This window comes from Furipterus horrens, unplaced genomic scaffold, assembly GCF_987537825.1.
Source record: "Furipterus horrens unplaced genomic scaffold, mFurHor1.1.pri manual_scaffold_6, whole genome shotgun sequence".
Taxonomy (NCBI): Eukaryota; Metazoa; Chordata; class Mammalia; order Chiroptera; family Furipteridae; genus Furipterus; species Furipterus horrens.
This window is the reverse complement of record NW_028327176.1, coordinates 132717920-132731456: the sequence shown is the minus strand read 5'-3', so window position 1 is coordinate 132731456 and position 13537 is coordinate 132717920. Positions and strand designations below refer to the sequence as shown.

The 13537-nt window shown below is 38.9% G+C and overlaps 1 pseudogene; it reads right to left on the bottom strand.

The window, feature by feature from the left end:
• Positions 1-11384: 11384 nt before the first annotated feature.
• Positions 11385-12506, bottom strand: LOC150007447 (NIF3-like protein 1 pseudogene; annotated as a pseudogene).
• Between the last annotated feature and the right edge of the window lie 1031 nt (positions 12507-13537).

Here is a 13537-nt window from a genome sequence, read left to right as displayed (position 1 = left end):
AAGAAAAGCTTTTGGTATGTGTTATAGGAATAGTTTGTGAAGAGAGGGGAGAAAGTAAACAGTGATGAAGACACCTTAGACAGAAGGAAGTAGATTAATAATTATATTAAGCATAAAGGGAAAGCAAACTAAATAAAGTAAAACCAAAATCAAGGTCACAGAGATCTACGTAGAAAAGGAAAAAACTGGAAAGAGATTTATCCCACAAGGCAAGGTCATAGTGGCTGGTGTAGGTGGGTAAAGGGATTTAGAACCAGGGTTGAAAAGTAAAAACAGAAATACCTAACATGCCCTGATAGGTGTGGCTCAGTTGGTTGGGCATCGTTCCGCAAAGTCAAAGGTTGCTGGTTTGATTCCTTGTCAGGGCGCAAACTTGGGTTGCGGGTTTGGTCCCCAGTTGGGGCATGTTTGTGAAGCAACCAATCCATGTTTCTCTCTCACATAAATGTTTCTCTCCCTCTCTTCCCCTCTCTCTTAAATAAATAAAATCTTTTAAAAAAGAAAGAAATATCTGACATTGCTGACCCATGAGGGGACTTCCCATGGGTGCTATCAAAAATAGCTGATTTTATGGCTCTTTGAAAGTCCTTATTCATAACATCAGGAGCTGTTTGCTCACTGGCTACCATGTGTGATGATGAGATGCATTCCTCTCAAAGAGAACTATGACAACTCAGTAGTCATTCATTTCAGGGGACATCAAGTAACAGTCAAACCACAGGATGAGCTGGAATAATAAAACACATTGTCTGGACACACTGCTTCTCCAAACACAAGTATCTGAAAGAGCAGAGTGGGAGAACTCTGGCTTCTCAAGTAAAACTCAATAAAAATTTAATTAATAACTTAGGTTGCAGACCTTTTTGTGGCTTATTATTTACTCTTGAAAATAATCATCCATGAAAAATTTCAAATAAAAATAAGCTCAAAAAGAATTCTTATTGTGATGATGGTTGCACAGCTTATAAATATACTAAAAGTTATTAGATTACACACATAAAATGGGTGAATTTCATGGAATATAAGGTGACACCTCAAAACATTTTAAAAAACTGAATTCACATTTATTAAATATTGTAATGCCATATTTGAAAATTTAAGTCAGGGTCAGACTTAAAATAGTACTCAGTGTTGATTTTTAAAAATTATTAGATTAAAAAGCTGACCAGTACACAGTTCTTGTGAAAGAAAAACCCATTAGAGAAGAATTGGGTCACTCATTATGTACTATACTAGTTAATATAAACCAGAAGTGCAATTGCAACATTGCCCAGGATAATAACAGGAGTTTGTGTAAGGCGCCAGAAAATTCTGTCGTTGCAACACTCCTTGGCCAGTGCGTGCTTTTGTTGTTCCTAGCAAAGTTCAGCCCATATTTTCTATTCTCTCCCTCTCTGAGAACAGCTCAGCAAAATAAAATTTGGGTTTATTGTTGGACAACATTATTTCACACAGACATCAAACAGACCAAAAATAAATAAATAAACAAACAGCAACTACAAAAACTGAAAAAGGGAAAAGAGAAGCCTTTTATTTTTGGCCTCTCATACAAACCAATTACTCCTTGGGCAACTAAGTACATACACAAAAGTAATTACTGGAAGGCTTGGAATAGATTGCTTTTTTGTTGTTTTTTTTGCTTTTATTTTTACAAGGTGGTTTTCTCCTTTCAGATTGTAATGACCATGGTTACACTACAAGTAAGGTGGGGCAGAGAATGCTCCAAAGGCTGGTTTGGTCATCTGAGATCGTTAAAAATGGCTGACCCCTAACGATTTGTACAAAAATATAAAATACAAATAAAAAATACAAACAAAACTTTTCTTTTAAAAGTATTTTTAGCCCTGGCTGGGTAGCTCTGTTAGAACATGGTCCCAACATGCCAAGGCTGCGGGTTCCATCCCAGGTCAGGGCACATACAGGAATTAACAAATGAATGCATGAATAAATGAATGGGACAACAAACTGCTCTCTCTCTCTCTCAAATAATTAAATAAATTATACAAATAAAATAAAATTAGTTTAAAAATTTTTTAAAGTGCAAGTATTTTTAAGAATTAAAAAAAAAAACCAAAAACCAGGGCCTTGGAAGTTTTGTTTTTTTCCTCCTCTGTTGTGAATTCACATTGTGGTTTTGGTTGGGTGGGGAGAGGGCATGTCATCTGTGAGTGACGCAGCCTTTGAGGGGACTCTCTACATGAAGGGAACCATGTTTAGATTCTGGGACAGGAAGTAGAGGGTGAACAGGTCATGGTGGACTTTTTTTTTTAGTTTAAACTTTTTCTTTTTTGCTGTCTAGTCATCCTCATCGGTCTTCTGCTTCTTGGTGTCAACATCGTCATCCTCATCATCTTCAGCTGCCCCTTTGCCAGTTGCTGTGTCAGCCTCCTCATCTTCATCTCCATCCTTTTCTTCTCCACTTTCCTCCTCTTCTTCATCTACCTCATTGCCAGTCTCCTCCCTGTACTTCTTTTAAATTTTCTTTGCTGGATGTACTTTACTGCCAGAAATGTAACAATTTTTAATACTAAAGTGGGAAGATATCTAGAGGATAGCTGTACATTTTGCTGACAGGAAAAAGGCCAAGTAAGAACTTGCATGTAAATCAGCCTGCTAGCTAAGTCATTGTTCCCTCCAATAAAGCTACACATCTGGAGTGTGACTGGAGCAGCAATTTGAATGCTCAGCTGGCCTAGTTTCTACAGATTTTGGAAAACCCTTAGTTAGGACACAAGTGTGCTGACGTTGGGGCCCGCTGCCTAATGATCTCACAGTTGTTATTTTGCAATAATTATTCATGACAGTGAGCAGTCACTGAATATTCCAGGCTTACAACTGTGTTACTCAACTTTTTATGTTTATTGCCAAACTGAAATGTTTAAAACACCCAGCAGTGCTAGACAAACCGGAAGTCTCAATTTCGAGTATCTCTTTTCTGCAGTAATTAAGAATTTGTGCCAAGTCCAGCCTCCTTGCTTTTCCTCAGGTGATTCCCAACCCCGCTTCCTGCTGCACCCCACGGCCTGACTGAGCCAGACCCCATGCACCGCCCAGTCTTGGCTCCTTCTGTGCCTTTCAGAGGGCCAGCTCTGATGCAATCTCTCCTGAGTTCACGTCCCAGTTCTGCCCCTTAAGCAACTGTATGACTTCGGGAAGTGTCTTTACCTTCCCGGGAAAATGAATCAATACTTCTCTGGGTGGTGGTTTGGCAGTATATGCGCAATAAAAATTAATATTGTTCCTGGCTATTCTAGGAGAGTAAAAATTAGATCACTTTCTTTTGAATGGAATGCATTTCATAATTTAGCATTTATAAACTCTCTTGTCTTTTTGCTTATTATTTCACATGGCAGTTGTTTTAGATACTCAGTTAGCCTAAACCCTCCCTGAGGAGAGAAAAAAGGCTCTATTCTATTTTGAAGTCCTTTTAGAATGTCTCCTCAGTCATGGAGCAAGACTATGCAGGTTTTGAATATATTACAGTTTGTGGGCAGTTCGGTTTGTTGACATCACTGTTTTCAGTTCCATTAAGTGTGGTAACAGGATCAGACCAGGTGGCTAGTGTGTAGGGACATTTTGATTGGGCTCTCAGATCTGCGTAACTGTGTCTGACCACTGTGTGTCCTGGGGGCGGGGGGCGGGGCGTTGTCTCCTTGCATCCTAAGAGTTCAGTTTCGCAGAAGGCGGAAAGCCCTTAATTACCTTAATAATCAAAACAGTGGGCTTTCCATACAGTCTAATATGTGAAATTTCTTTTACTCATCTTGATTACTGGCACCCAGTTACCATGCCAGAAGCTTGAGAAATCCTTAACTCTTCCTTCTTTGCCTTCCTCACACCTATATTGATGTTGTCAACAAGACTCATGGATTCTTCCCCTTCCATTACTCTTTGCTGCTGCTCTCCTCTAAACTCCAGGCTTTAGTTCAGGCTTCCATCATCCCTTATCTGGATTTTTATAATAACTTCATAATAGGTCTCCTTGCCACTCCTAATTTACTTGCTGCTGCCTGTTACATTTTTTAAGTATATTTTATTGATTATGTTGTTACAGTAGTCCCAATTTTTTTTCCCTTTGCTCCCCTCCGCTCAGTACTCTCCTTCCCTCCAGCAATCCCGCGCCCCCTTAGTGCATGTCCATAGGTTGTGCATATAACTTCTTTGGCTTCACCCTTTTCTATACTATTCTTAACTTCCCCGTGTCTATTTTGTACCAACCAATTATGCTTCTTAATCCCTGCACCATTTCCCCATTTTTCCCCCTTCCCCTCCCAGCTGATAACCCTCCAAATGATCCCCATACCTATGATTCTGTTCCTATTCTGGTTTGTTTAGTTGGATTTTGTTTTTGTTTTTTAGATGCAGTTGTTGACAGTTGTGAGTTTGTTGTCATTTACTGTTCATAGTTTAGATCTTCTTTTTCTTAAGTAAGTCCCTTTGACATTTCATATAACAAGGGTTTGGTGATGATGAACTTCTTTAGCTTTACCTTGTCTGGGAAGCACTTCATCTGCCCTTCCATTCTAAATGATAGCTTTGCTGGATAGAATAATCTTGGTTGTAGGCCCTTGCTTTTCATCACATTGAATACTTCTTGCCAGTCCCTTCTTGCCTGCAAAGTTTCTTTTTGAGATATCAGCTGATAGTCTTACAGACACATCTTTGTAGGTAACTCTCTGCTTTTCTCTTGTTGCTTTTAAGATTCTCTCTTTATCTTGAATCTTTGGCATTTTAATTATGATGTGTCTTGGTGTGATCCTCCTTGGTCTCGCTTGTTTGGGACTTTCTGTGTTTCCTGGACTTGTATATCTATTTCCTTCGCCAAATTTGGGAAGTTTTCCTTCATTATTATTTCACATAAGCTTTCAATTGCTTGTTTTTCTTCTCCTTCTGGCACCCCTCTGATTTGGATGTTGGTATGTTTAAAGTTGTCCCAGAGGTTCCTAAGCCTCTCCTTATTTTTTTTCAATTCTTGTCTCTTCATTCTGTACTGGTTGACTGTTTTTTTCTTTCTTATGTTTCAAATCAATGACTTGAACCCTGGTTTCCTTCCCTTCACCATTGATTTTATGTGGATTTTCCTTCGTTTCATTTAGCATAGCCTTCACTTCTTCCCTTATGCATTTGCCATACTTAAGCATATCTGTCAAGCCTGTGAGCATCTTTATCACCAGTATTTTAAACTCTGCATCTGTTAGGCTGGCTATCTCCTTGTCTGTTAGGTTGGCTATCTCCTCATTGCTTAGTTCTCCTACTGGAACCCTGATTTGTTCCCTCTTTTGGGCCATACCTCTCTGTCTCCTCATCTTGACAGGCTCTTGTGTTTGTTTACCTCTTTGTCTTAGGTAGAGCTGTTGCACCGGTTACGTTGTAAGGGGCGGAGCCTTAGGTATTCATCAGTATGGGCAACCTGTTTCACCATGTTGTGGCCCTGTGTGTGGGGGAGGGGTCTGAAAGGGAACAATGCTGCTTGCTCACATTCTCCCCTTTTTCAGGCACTTTTCCCACTTTCATATGGGACTGGCTCCTCTCTAGCTGTTGCCCTGGTCATTGTTCCCAAAGTGGTTGGGTCTGTGGATGTTCTAGGACAGCGGGGGCCCTTTAAACAAGTGAACTCTGCTGAGCGACTGGCTGTTCCTTCCTTTGCCCCAACCCCCACTGGTTTGCACAGTCAGAAGCAATGGGGCTTTATTTTCCCCAGCGCTGGAACCATGAGATGCGTGGTCTGGTCTGGTGCTGGGAGTGCTCCCCAGGTGTCCCTCCTGACTTTTCAAAACGTGTGACTGTGCTTTCCACCATCCTGCTGCTGCCAACACTGCTGCCAGCACCACAGGTTGTCCTCTCTGCCCTGGCTCCATCCCTCCTACCTGTCTGGATGAGTATTTCTTCTTTATATCTTTGTTTGTTGTACTTCCATGCAGCTTGATTTTCTGGAACTTCTGTTGTCTCTAGTTTTGAGGTAGTTGTAGTCCTTCTTAGTTGCGGAGGGAGATGCAGTGTGTCTGTTTAAGCCTCCATCTTGGCCGGAAGTCTGCCTGTACATTTTTAATCAAACAATCATATTATTAAGTTATTCTCCTTTCTAAAATTGTTTAATGATTCACCATTATTGACAAAAAAAATCCCTTCCTTCTATGAAGTCCATCACCGTTAAATCCCTATCTCCCTTCCCATCTTTGTCTTTCATCATTTTTCCACTCACATCTTCACCCCAGTTATTACTTGGAGGCTCTGTGCTCTTTCAGACTGCCAGGCCTTTTAATATACTGTTTTCTTGCCCTGGGATGCCCTTCTTCACTTCTCTTTTTGTCAATATAACACAGTGTTTTGGAGCAAAGGCTCTAGGTCAGATACCTTCATTTGAATTCTGAGTTTTCTGCTTGTTAACTAGGATATTGGGCAAGTTATTTAACCTTTGGAGCTTCGCTTTTCTCATCTATGAAATGGAGGTAATAATTACCACCTTCAAGAACTAATGTAAAGATTGAATAAGAAAGTACATTTATTGCACTTTGTGGTGCATAGTATAGAGTGAAAGTCCAATAAATGTTAGCTATTGCTACCACTTGAAATTCAAGTGTCATATGAAATCATTGCTCTCTTGACTTCTGTGGTAGGCACAGAAATGGCTTCCCAAAGATGTTCACCTTAATCCCTGGACCTATGAGTATGTTACTTACATAGTAAAAGGACTTTAGAGATGTGAGTAAATTAAGGCTCTTGAGATGGGAGAGTATTCTGCATTATCCAGGTGCGTCTAAAGGTAACGTGATGATGGAAGCAGAGATTGGAGTGATGCAGCCATGAGCCAAAGAACGCTGGAAGCTTCTGAAAGCTGGAGGAGGGAAGGAATAGATTCTCCTCTGCAACCTCCAGAAAGAACCAGCCCTGTCAACAGCCTTTTTTAACTCTTAAGACTCATTTCTAACTTATGACCTTCAGAACTGTGAGAAAATACATTTGTTATGAAATAAGCCACTAAGTATGTGGTAATTAGTTAGAGTAGTGGCTCTCTCTCTCTCTTTCTCTCTCTAGCATGCCCATGCCTTTCCCCACCCCTTTCTTTCCCTAGTGCATACTCTCTCTGAAGCAGGCCCTCTACTTTCCCCAGGCCCCTATATCTTTGCCTTCTTTCTCCTAAGTTCCAAGGGCCCTCCTTTTGCCTCTGTAACTTGCTTCCTGAGCCCACATGGCCCAGCTGACTCATGTTTTCCACCCATAGCTCACTTCTTCCACCTCTGTGACTTTCTAAATAAACTTTTCTTGTATTTGAATCTTGACTCTCAACTTTTTTCTTAGCCAGAACTGAAGTACCAAGAATCCCATAGCATTTACATGTAGGTATGTCATTAAAAAAAAATTGATTGATTTGAGAGAGAGAAATAGAGAAAGAAACATTGATTTATTGTTCCACCCATTTACGCATTCATTGATTGCTTCTTGTGTGTGCCCTGACTGAGGATTGAACCTGGTATATCAGAAAGATGCTCTAACCAACTGAGCTACATGGCCAGGGCTGAGAGTACATCATTTTAAAGTTACAGGTCTCCCTCATTTGATTGTGTGTGCTTTAGGAGCTGCTGCTTCCTATTATATTTGAAACCACCTCCTATCCTCACCTCTACCTTCCTAGTACAATGCCTGGCACATTCTTAAACTCCAATCAATATTTGATGAAGGAAAGAGTATGGTCTCAAGTTTGATTTTGTTTTGATTGGATTCAGCTCAGTGCAAAATGGAAGGACCAGTCATGGATTCTCAAACAAGGTTCTGTCTCTGGCAAGCACAGGTCTGGGAGATATGTCAGAGGAAATGATTGATAACAGGTCTGGGGATTGTTACAGAAAAAGAGAAGTAACTGTAATTGAAGGAGTGCCTGGCCCTATAATATTTTGTATGATGAATATTTCATTGGGTTCTGGTTTCTAATTCCCAAAGGTATAATAGAGCTAGAAAAGATCTCGAGAAAGACATTAAAAATGATCAAATGGAGAGAGAATTATGTACGGTGGTAAAAATAAAAATGATTTGATTTGCAAAAAAAGTTAGTCTTAAACTAAAAGAATAATCATGGCTTATTTTCTCAAATCCTGAAAAAATAGAAATAGGTAACATTGCTTGAAGCCTGACAGTGTCTCTTTATATAGCATGAAATATAGAATTCATGACCCCAAGAGGTGGTGCCTACCAGAAATTTAAATATTGTAGCCTGGGCTGCATGAAGGGTCAAGCCAGCTGGGCAGCTGCCTGAGGTGCCTCTGAGAGACACAAATCATTACAGATACAACAGAATATGGTGTCTACAAACCCAGGCCTTCCACATACAGCTTCTTACAATTTTACATCTATAAAATTTGCCTTGACCTGCTAATGTAAACAGTGCCCTTGAGTGGAATTCAAAGGTAAGAAAAACATCTCCTCACCACTTTGGAATACTTTATGATTGCACATGTAAGTGGCTCTATCAACTAACTCCTGGATTGAAAAGATGGGATGGTCTTAGTTAACCAGAAGCAAATGATTTATTTTATTATCTACATTTTAATCTCCATAATATACCTTACATGAAATTATGTGGTTAAAAAAAAAATCACAAAAAGAAATTATAGAGAGAGCAAGAACCACAGAAAAGTGGGTATTATTGTGCTGACTTTTTCCTACGACACATAACTTTACATTGGCTAGTAAAAATGAAAGACCAAATTAATTAAGTAAATAATTTTTATTGATAAAATGTTTTTTAATGCATTTTCCATTTAGAAATGTTGAACAACTATTTAAAGAATATTATTTTGAGGGACTTCCATTCTGGGGACCTGCAGTTCTCAACTGTATCCTAACTGTAGGCTTAGGAAAGAGTTGTAAAAATTCATACCAAGTTATAAATGGCAATTTAGAAATGTTTTGAGATAATAGCAATCCTGGGGCAAGTGATCCTATCAGGTTGTAAACAAATGAGCTGGAGTGTGTGTAAGTTCTTTGAAACTTGTCATTGCTGTGCTATATACTATCAGTCCCTCCCTGCTCCATCCCTCCTACCCGCTGTGCTGATTACGATATTGCCATACTGTCCAGGTCACCAAGAAACTGTGGCCTGGTCTATTAAAGTGACTCTCCAAACCTGGTATTCTACAGCCCAGGCTGCAGGGACTACAGCCTGGCCTTGAACTCTGGCTCACAGGCTGTCAAAACTGGTTCCCCCCATTTTGTACCTGGTTCTGATTCTCAGCAGGCCCCTTCCCTGAAACTGAATCCTATTTATAATCATCTTTCTCATGCCTCAGGCTTCTTCTGAGTCATTACCTTGTGGAACCTCAAACAAAGCAGAGAAACAGAATTCCAGATCCAGTTATCTCTTGCATCTGACAGACAGAGAGCCTTTCTGGAATTGTTAGAGCCTGGAGTTGTCTTGAGTCATGCTTCTTGCCCTTTCAGACTGCTCTAGCAAATGACTCTGCCAGATTCTAGCTGTTACCCTCTCCTTCCCTCCCAGCCCAGGGAACTTCCCAACATGGTACTTACCTGGGGTTTTGCTCTTTGCTATATAAACATAATATAAAGTTTAATATATCAATAAATATAAACTTTTCTGAGGTAGTTTAAATAAAGGGAAATAACCATTGACTCTCATAGTCTACCCCATAGTACAGTTTTCAAAAGACAAATCATGCGGTGAGAATGTAAAATAGAGCAGTTGCTTTGGAAAAGAGTATGGCACTTCCTCACAATGTTAAACATAGAGGTATCTTATGACCCAGCAATTTCACTCCTAGAGATATACCCAAAAGAAACAAAAAGCTATGTCCACACAAAAGCTTGTACACAAATGTTCACAGCAGTATTATTTACAATAGTCAAAATGTGGAAATAACCTAAATGTCTATGAACTGGTGAATGAATAAACAAAATGTAGTGTATCTATATAATGGAATATTATATAAAAAGGAATGAAATTCTGATACATGTTACAACATGGATGAACCTTGAAAACATGCTAAGTGAATAAAGCCAGTAACACATCAAAACACATATTATATAACTTTATTTATATGAAATGTCCAGGAAAAGAAAATATGTAGAGATAGAAAGCAGATTTGTGGTTGTCTAGGGCTAGGGGTGGGGTGGGTGATAGATAGGGAGTAACTATTTCTTTCTGGAATGCTAAAAATGTTATCAAATTACATGATAGTGACAATTTCACACCTCTGTAAATACACTAAAAACTACTGAATTGTACAGTTCCAATGGATAAACTGTATAGTATGTGAATTATATCTCAATACAGCCATTTAAAAGAGATAAAATATTATGTTAAAAAGATTTTTGAGAAGTTCTGATTATACAAAAAATAAGTCATTCTCATCATAAAAAAGTCAAACACTACAGATAAAGTTAAATTCTTCCTTAAACAACTCCAATTCTTTATGCTTCCCAAAGATGAACAACTACTCATTTTTCTAGGCCTTTTCTTTAGAGATACAAATATTTCTGTTGTTTTTTCTTTTGTGTGTGTAGGTTTTTGTTGCGGTTTTTAAATCAACTTTTGAGAACCAATCATCTTTATATATTATTAATAAAATTATAGATGAGTTACCTAAAAAATGCTAAAACAAGTTATATAAATAATGATCATGTATGTATATATATTTAAAATATTTTACTTATTTATTTTTAGAGAGAGAGTAAGGGAGTGAGTAAGAGAGGGAGAGAAACAGCAATGTGTGGTTGCCTCTCGCGTGTTCGCAGCTGGGGACCTGGCCTGCCACCCAGGCTTGTGCCCTGACTAGGAATGGAACCAGTGACCCTTTGGTTTGCAGGCCGGCGCTCAATCCACTGAGCCACAGTAGCCAGGGATGATTATGTATATTAAGGAAAAGAAGCAAACCTCATCCTGATAAATCCCATCCAGATTCTGAAATTTAGGGGGGAGATTAGTAATCTAAGAATAGGAATACACAAACAGATTTTATCATCCCCTGGAGGTTACTATCTAGAAATAAGTGTTCCAATCCCAAATTTTTAAAGTATATTTTAACTAACTACAGGTAGAGAGATCTAGAATGACACATCTCATCTATTATAATTAAGCTAAGGAGAGGATTACTTGAACTGCTTCCCAAGAATGTTAATAGATATTATTTGATCTTGCCTAGAGTTTATAATATGTTCTTTATAATAAATATTTGTTCTTTAATGATAGTTACATTACAGTTTTTATCCTAAAAACTATAGAACATATGGTGAAGCAGATTAACAAATCATAAATGACAATGTGTATTCTAAAACATTATTTTAGAAGCATACAAACCATAGATTCATGTTGTGCATTCAAGTTAGGAGTGAAATGATTTGTAAAGTAGATTGTTATTCTGTTCCTATATGCATTATACTGCCTGAAGAGGGTTCCTGTCTGTTTCTGACAGGATAATATAAATCTTATTCTCCAGGTGAGCACTCAGCATATCTGGAAGATCAGAAAAAAAGCCTCATTCAGTGTTGCTGTGTTCACAGAGGATGACATTATTCCTTGGGAAGCAGCATCTAAAATATCATGATGGGACATCTCACCTGTGAGGTAAAGGTCAGCCTCTGTCCCCTGTAGAACACTGATTCCAGAACCAGCACACAGAGCCACAACTTTGACCTGGGACTCAAGGTCCTCCCTGCCCCGAGGGCAAGGCAAATGTGAGATAGTTTTAGGTGCCTTTTGATTTGCTCAATGATGGCTGCCAAGGAGACAGATTCATCCAGTGTGCATAACAGCCCCATTCCAGTGTGCAGAAGCAGAGGCTTCAGAATTTCAGTCTTCTGATAAAGTTGTCTGTTCTGGGAAAGAAAAGTCACTACCTGCATCAAAGCCTGCTGACTACAACTCAGACTGATCCGTGTTTGTTCTTCATCATCAGTCCTAGCCAAAAAAGAGGTGGCAGAAACATCTGAAATTCCTTTCACTGTGGAAATGACTTTGTCCAGGTCTTGGCGGTGGTTAACATTAAATCCTACTCTGTGTGTTCTCTCTATCAGGTAGTTAGGTGCTTTGTTAGGATGTATGGGTCTGGAGGTGCAAACTCCAAGCCCTTTAGCCAAACCATTTGTTGACTTCCTGGGGTGCAGCATCATAGGCTGTGTGAGGAGAGTAAATAGTGACTGTTCTCCAGAGCCTGGATCACCAGGCGCTCCTTTCAGGTTTTCCAGGTTATGCACTTCATGGGTCAGAAAATAGGTGGGTGGTAGGAGAGAATGAAATCAGCCTTCTTTTGTGGCTCCTCCTCTATTACTTCTTCGGTCAAGTCATTGGCCAGGAAGAATGTGTTTACAGTGTGTGGTGGGCTTGGTTTCACAAGTAATCCAACATTGTCCCAACTCTCAGCAAATGAGAGGGATTCAAAATAGTTCAAGGAGGAAAGGAGAGCCTTCAAATCCATGCAGAAACAGGAAGGGTTGTGGATCAGGGAATGAACAAGCCGGACGGTTGTGGTGACCAGTCTTATGTGAGATGACAACATGCAGAAATCAGGTAAAACTGAGTGTCAGTCCTGGGAAGACTCCTCATGAGTCACTTCCAGTCCCTTAAATCAATTTTTAAAAATTATTTTTCTTTTTTATTGATTCTAGAGAGAGGGGAAGGGAGGGAGAAAGAGGGGGAGAGAAACATCAGTGTGAGAGAGAAATGGCAATCAGTTGCCTCTTTCACATTCCCCAACTACTTGCAACCCAGGCATGTGCCCTGACCAGGGATTGAACTGGCGACCTTTTGGTTTGCAGGACAATGCCCAATCAAATGTGTTGCACTGGACAGGGCTATGTGTGTTTTTTATTTTTATTTTATTATACTGTATTTTATTCTGTATTTTTATTGTTTTCATTTTTAAAATTTTTTAAAATTCTTTTCATTCTTGAGAGCTTTCCATGCCAGTCCATCTAGGCAGACCTGATTCTTTTTAGTTGCCATATAGTATTCTGTAGTGTGGATAGACAGGCCCTAGTTTACTTAGCATTTTCTTACTGATGGATATTTAGGCTGTTTACTGTTTTCCATTTTGCAATAAATGCAGGGATGAAGATCCTTGCAGATGTCTCTTTGTGTATATGTCTCATTATTTCTCCTGGTAGACACTGAGAAGTAGGATAGCTAGATCATAAGATGTGCACATTTTAATTTTAAAAGTATTGTGAAGTTGCTGCTGAAGTGGCCATAACAGTTTATACTCTGTCTGGCAGTGGCTGAGATTATCCATTTCCTTATGCCTTGACATATATATATATATATATATATATATATATATATATATATATATATATATTTGGTAAAACACTTCATGTTACAAATGTTTACATCTTGCCAAGAAAATTGGTGGAAAGTAGATTTTTATTTCCATAATTACTGATGAACTTGAACATCTATTAATAGGATTATCTTTTCATATTCTTTTCCCCTTTTTTCCTATTGGAGTGTTTGCCTTTTTACTTTTAATCTTTAGTAGTTTTTTATATGTATTTTGTGTAATAAATACCTATATAATTATCTATATACACA